General features: G+C 46.9%; 1 protein-coding gene across 7 annotated transcripts in view; it reads left to right on the top strand.

Moving 5' to 3' along the window:
• DNM2 (dynamin 2) overlaps positions 1-6086 on the top strand; it is a 96607-nt gene that overhangs the window by 18255 nt on the left and 72266 nt on the right. The window lies entirely within an intron of this gene.

The raw sequence follows: 6086 nt of genomic DNA, 5'->3' as shown, positions 1-6086 counted from the left end.
AAAAAAAAAAAAAAAAGAGATGGATGTGGGTCTCACGGGGAGGATGAGCTCAGGCTGATGTTGAACTCCGGAGCTCAAGTGATCCTCTTTGGTCTCTGAGAGTGCTAAGGATTACAGGCTTGAGCCCCTCTGCCTGGCATTTATTTCTTCAAGCATGGTCTTGCTCTGACACCCAGGCTGAAGGGCAGTGGTAGAATCATAGCTCAGTGCAGCCTCAAACTCCAGCCCTCAGTGGTCCTCCCACCTTAGCCTTCCAAAGCACTGGGATTACTGGTGTTAGTCACCACAAATGGCTAAATTTTTTTATTTTCTGTAAGGATGTGGTCTTGTTTGAATGTGATGGTTTGAATGAGCAATAAATCTACATAACACCAAGATTTTAAATTAGTCATAAAAAATGAACAGAGGAAAGCCTGGCTTCATAGGTCCTCAGTCTATCCCCTGCATACTGAAGCAAATACAATGTGTCTTGTTCTGTCCTCCTGCCCTCCCTGTAAACTGATTTATATCCTTTTCTGCAAGGTGAGATTGTTACTTAACAGTATTCCTTTTTTCCTGAGACAGAGTCTTACTTTGTTGCCATTGGTAGAGTGCTGTGGCATCATAGCAACTTCTAACTCTTGGGCTCAAGTGATTCTCTTACCTCAGCCTCCTAAGTAGCTCGCACTGCAGGTGCTTGGCCCAACACTATTTTTAGAGATGGGGTCTCAGTCTTGCTCAGGCTCCTCATGAACTCCTGAAGGGTCAGGCAATCCACCTGCCTTGGCATCCCAGAGTGCTAGGAGTATAGGCATGATCTACCATGCCTGGCCTTGAAGGTCTAATTTTTTTTTTTTTTTTTTAGGTGGAGTCACACCATGTCGCCCGTGGTAGAGTGCTGTGGTATCACAGCTCACAGCAATCTCAAACTCTTGGGCTTAAGTGTTTCTCTTGCCTCAGCCTCTGGAGTAGCTTGGGACTACAGGCACCCGCCACGATGCCTGGCTATTTTTGTTATAGTTGTCATTGTTGTTTAGCTGGCCCAGCTGCCACCCTCAGTGTATGTGGCTGGCGCTGTAACCACAGTGCTACGGGCACCAAGCCTGAAGGTCTAATTTTTAAAAGTGCCATTTATGAAAAGGATCACGGTGGCTCATACCTGTAATCTCAGCACTTGGGAGGCCAAAGCTGGTGGATTGCCTGAGCTCAAAAGTTTGAGACCAGCCGGAGCTAGAATGAGACACTGTCTCTAAAAAATAGCCGGGTGTTGTGGTGAGCACCTGTAGTCTCAGCTATTTGGGAGGCTGAGGCAAGAGGATCACTTGAACCCAAAAGTTTGAGGTTGCTGTGAGCTCAAACGCCACAGCATTCTACCAAGGGTGACCAACTGTGACTCTTGTCTCAAAAATAAATAAATAAATAAATCAGCCATATTTCTGTAGTTCCATTTTATTTATTTATTTATTTATTTAGAGATGGAGTCTCAAGCTGTCACCCTGGGTAGAGTGCTATGGTGCTACCTCAAAGACTTGGGCTCAAGCGATTCTCTTACATCAGCCTCCCAAGTACATGGGACCACAGGCCTCTGCCACAATACCTGGCTGGGTTTTTTTGTTGTAGTTGTCATTCTTGTTTTAGCTGGCTGGGGCTGGGCTTGATCTCGTCAGCCTTGGTGTATGTGGCTGGTGCCCTAACCGCTGAGCTACAGGTACTGCCCTGCAGGTCCATTTTATTTTTATTTATTTATTTATTTATTTATTTTGAGACAGAGCCTCAAGCTGTCGCCCTGGGTAGAGTGCTATGGCATCACAACTCACAGCAATATCCAATCCTGGGCTCAAGCGATTCTCCTGTTTCCACCTCCCAAGTAGCTGGGACCACAAGCACCTGCCACAGTGCCCGGTTATTTTTTGGTTGTAGTTGTCATTGTTATTTGGCGGGCCTGGGCTGGATTCAAACCCACCAGCTCAGGTGTATGTGGCTGGCACCTTAGGTGCTTGTGAGCCACAGGTGCCGAGCCTGCAGGTCCATTTTAGACTCTCTGTTCTCTAAGAATGATCTGTGGGGATTTGTTGGCCAAAACTACATTTCTTTAATTGTATTGCTTTATAGTAAATCTTGAAATCAGGCCATGTTTATCCTCTTTGTTCTTGTTTTTCAAAATTGTTTTGGTTAGTCCAGTTCCATTACCTTCACATATATAGTTTAGAATCAGCTTGTTTCAAAAGCAAACAATTCTTAGGAAAAGTAAAAGCTTAAGAGCAGCACCTGTCGCTCAGTGTGTAGGGCACCAACCACATACATACACCGAGACTGGCAGGCTCAAACCCAGCCTGGGCCAGCTAAAACGACGACAACTACAACAACAAAAAAATAGCCTGGTGTTGTGGCTGATGCCTATAGTCTCAGCTACTTGGGAGGCTGAGGCAAGAGAATTGCTTAAACCTAAGAATTTGAAGTAGCTGTGAGCTATGACACCACAGCACTCTACCGAGGACAACAGCTTGAGACTTTGTCTCAAAAAAAAAAAAGGAAAAACAAAGAAAAGTAAAAGCTTAAATCAGTTTTTACAATTTTGATTTCTACAAAAAAGACGGTCCTGTATCAGTACCTGGAAAATGTTGTTGTTAGTTACTATAACTGTGTATTTTTCCATCCACCATGACTGCCCACCTAGACACAGTCTCTTGATCTTGTACCTTGTGATTTTTTTTTCTTTTCTTGAGATACAGTCTCACTCTCTTACCCAGGCTGGTGTGCTACAGCATCAGCATAGCTTATAGCAACCTCAAACTCTGGGTTCAGGCCTTATCTTCCTGCCTCAGCCCCCCAAATAGCTCTGACCAGGCGTCCTCAAACTACAGCCCGTGGGCCACGTGCAGCCCGCCTAGGACATTTATCCGGCCTGCCGGGTGTTTTTGCTGCCGCTGCCTGTTCTGCTTAGTAGCCAACTCTTCCCAGGGCCTGTAGTCTGGCCCTCTAGTGGTCTGAGGACATTGAACTGGCCCCTTGTTTAAAAAGTTTGAACACCCCTGGCTTAGACTATAGGTGCCTACCACAGCATCTGGCTAGTTTTCCTATTTTTAGTAGAGATAGCGTCTTGTTCTTGCTCAGGCTGGTCTTGAACTTCTGAACTGGAGTCAGGCCACCCACCTCAGCCTCCCAGAGTGCTAGGATTATAGGGGTGAACCACCATGCCCAGCCTTACCTATAATCTTGTCCCCAGCTCCTGAGCTGTTCTCCCTAGGTGGAAAGACATAGTCCGTTAATAATATGTCAGGCCAGGTATAATGGCTCATCCCTGTAATCCTAGCACTTGAGGCCAGGTTTGAGACCAGCCTGGGCAACATAGCAAAATCCGATCTCTTTATTTATTTATTTTTTGGAGACAGAGTCTCACTTTATCGCCCTCAGTAGAATGCTGTGGCACCTTAGCTCACAGCAACTTCCAACTCCTGGGCCTAGGCAACTTTTCTGCCTCAGCCTCCTGAGCAGGTGGGACCACAGGCACCCACCACAACGCCTGGCCACTTTTTTATTGCAGTTTGGATGAGGCCGGCCTTGAACCTGCCACCCTTGGTATGTGGGGCCAGCACCCTACCCACTGAGCCACAGGTGCCACCCAGCAAAATCCCATCTCTACAAAAATTAAAAAAAAAAAAAATTAACTGGATCTGTTGCCACTGCCTTATAGTTGCAGCTTGTCTAGAGGCTGAGATGGGAAGATTGAGTGAACCCAAGAGTTTGAGGTTTTAGTGAACTATGATTGTGCCACGATACTCCAGCATGGGCAACAGAGCAAGGCCCTATCTTTTTTGTTGTTGTTGTTGAGACAGAGTCTCACTATGTCACTCTCAGTAGAGTGCTGTGGTGTCATAGCTCACAGCAACCTCAAACTCTTGGACTTAAGCGATTGTCTTGCCTCAGCCTCCTGCATAGCTGGAACTTCAGGCACCCACGACAATGCCCAACTGTTTTTTTGTTGCATTTGTCGTTGTTTAGCAGGCCCTGACCAGATTCGAACCTACCAGCCTCTGCATACATGGCTGGCACCCTAACCACTGAGCTATGAGCGCTGAACAAGACTGAGCATTTTCTACAAAAGCCACCGAAGTGACATTTGTGTCATTTTCCAGAAGGAATAGCATCTCTGCTGGATCCCTAGCATCCCCCTGTCTTTACCAACCTGGTAATTCCAGTGCGTTCTAGTGAGCATTGGGTTGGTTCCAGAGAGTTGCTCTTATGCAAAATAATTTTTATTTAATTTCATTTTATTTTTATTTTTTTGAGACAAAGTATCACATTGTTGCCCCCAGTAGAGTGTGTGGCATCATAGCTCACAGCAACCTCTAATTCTTCGGCTCAAGTGATTCTCTTGCCTTAGCCTCCTAAGTAGCTAGGTCTACAGGTGCCCACCATAATGCCTGGCTAATTTTTTTGTTATAGTTGTCATTGTTGTTTGGCAGGCCCAGGCCAGGTTCGAACCCCGTTGCTTCAGTGTGTGTAGCTGGTGCCCTAACCACTGAGCCACAGGCGCCGTGCCCTATCTCTTTACAAAAGAAAAAAAAAGAATGAAAAAATATGTCCTTTCTCTGCTAAGACCCCTCCATGACTCCCAGACTCCCAGCTCCCTTGTGGGAAAAGCTTTTCTTTTTTTTTTTGAGACAGAGCCTCAAGCTGACGCCCTGGGTAGAATGCTGTGACATTACAGCTCACAGGAACCTCTAACTCCTGACTTTAGCGATTCTCTTGCCTCAGCCTCCCAAGTAGCTGGGACTACAGGTGCCCACCACAATGCCCGGATATTTTTTTATTGCAGTTTGGCCTGGGCCAGGTTCAAACCCGTCACCCTTGGTATATGGGGCCAGCACCATGGCCACTGAGCTACAGGCACCGCATTTTTTCGGGGATGGGAGGGGAGGATAGAGTCTCACTTTATTGTCCTCGGTAGAGTGCTGTGGCGTCACAGGTCACAGCAACCTCAAACTCTTAGGCTTGAGGCAGGCGGGGACTACAGGCACCCGCCACAATGCCTAGCTGTTTTTAGAGACAGAGTCTCACTCTGGCTCAGGGTGGTATCGAACCTGTGAGTTTAGGCAATCCACCTGCCTTGGCTTCCCAGAGTGCTAGGATTACAGGTATGAGCCACCGTGCCCAGCCTTAAAGTTCCCATTGAAGCATTATTTTAGCTGCTTAAACAGCTAAGGTTCAGTTCCACCTCAGAGCCTTTGCACATAATATTTCTGCTTCAAATAACTCTGCGGCTCATTTCATCAGCTCTGTCGGGCCTCTGCTTAAATGCCACTCTTTAAGAGGTCCTCACTGGCCAATCTGATAAAATGCCCCCACCCCTCCCAGGCACTGTGGCGGGTGGCTATAATCCCCACTACTAAGGAGGCTCAGGCAAGAGAATCGCTTAAGCCCAAGAGTTTGAGGTTGCCGTGAGCTGTGACATTACAGCACTCTATGGAGGGCGACATAGTGAGTCCCTGTCTCAAAAAAAAAAAAAATCCCCACTCTGTTATCTTTGACCCTGGGAATTGTCATTGTCCTACTTCTTTTTTGTCCATCACACCCTAGTAGAAGGGAAGTGCCTACTTGTGGGGATGTGTCCCTGGCTGTGCCCCGGTCTCTCACACGCTACCCAGAGTGTAGTAAGTGATGGGGCAACCCACCTTCTCTCTGCATACACTCATTGACCTGTCTCTCAGTCACAAGTAGGACTCACTCAGCAAAGTTGGCTTAGCCTGCTGCGTTCCAGGGTCCAGTATGGGCTGTTGACACTCAGCTGGAGCTGAACAGACCAGGTTGCCACTTTGCAGATCTAGCCTGTCAGGGGAGGCCAATGTTAGACAAAACACAGAGAAGTGAAGGTCCAGGGAAGATCAGGATCACAGGAAATGAGGTACAGGAATTGGCCACACAGTCGGAGGCCCAGCCCTTCCTGGGAGTGTTGTGTGGGCTGGCAGTGGCTTTTTATCTTTTAGATGGACCTGTTCCCTTGTTGGCACATGGGGTGCTCTTATAGGTTTTTCTTTTTTCTTACCTTTGTTCAAATGTAATCTGCATACCGTCCTTTCTTTTTTTTCTTTTTTTTTTTTTTTTTT

The sequence above is a fragment of the Otolemur garnettii genome, unplaced genomic scaffold (assembly GCF_000181295.1).
Source record: "Otolemur garnettii isolate 467f Iridium unplaced genomic scaffold, OtoGar3 scaffold00127, whole genome shotgun sequence".
Taxonomy (NCBI): domain Eukaryota; kingdom Metazoa; phylum Chordata; class Mammalia; order Primates; family Galagidae; genus Otolemur; species Otolemur garnettii.
This window is presented reverse-complemented; position numbering and strand designations above follow the sequence as displayed.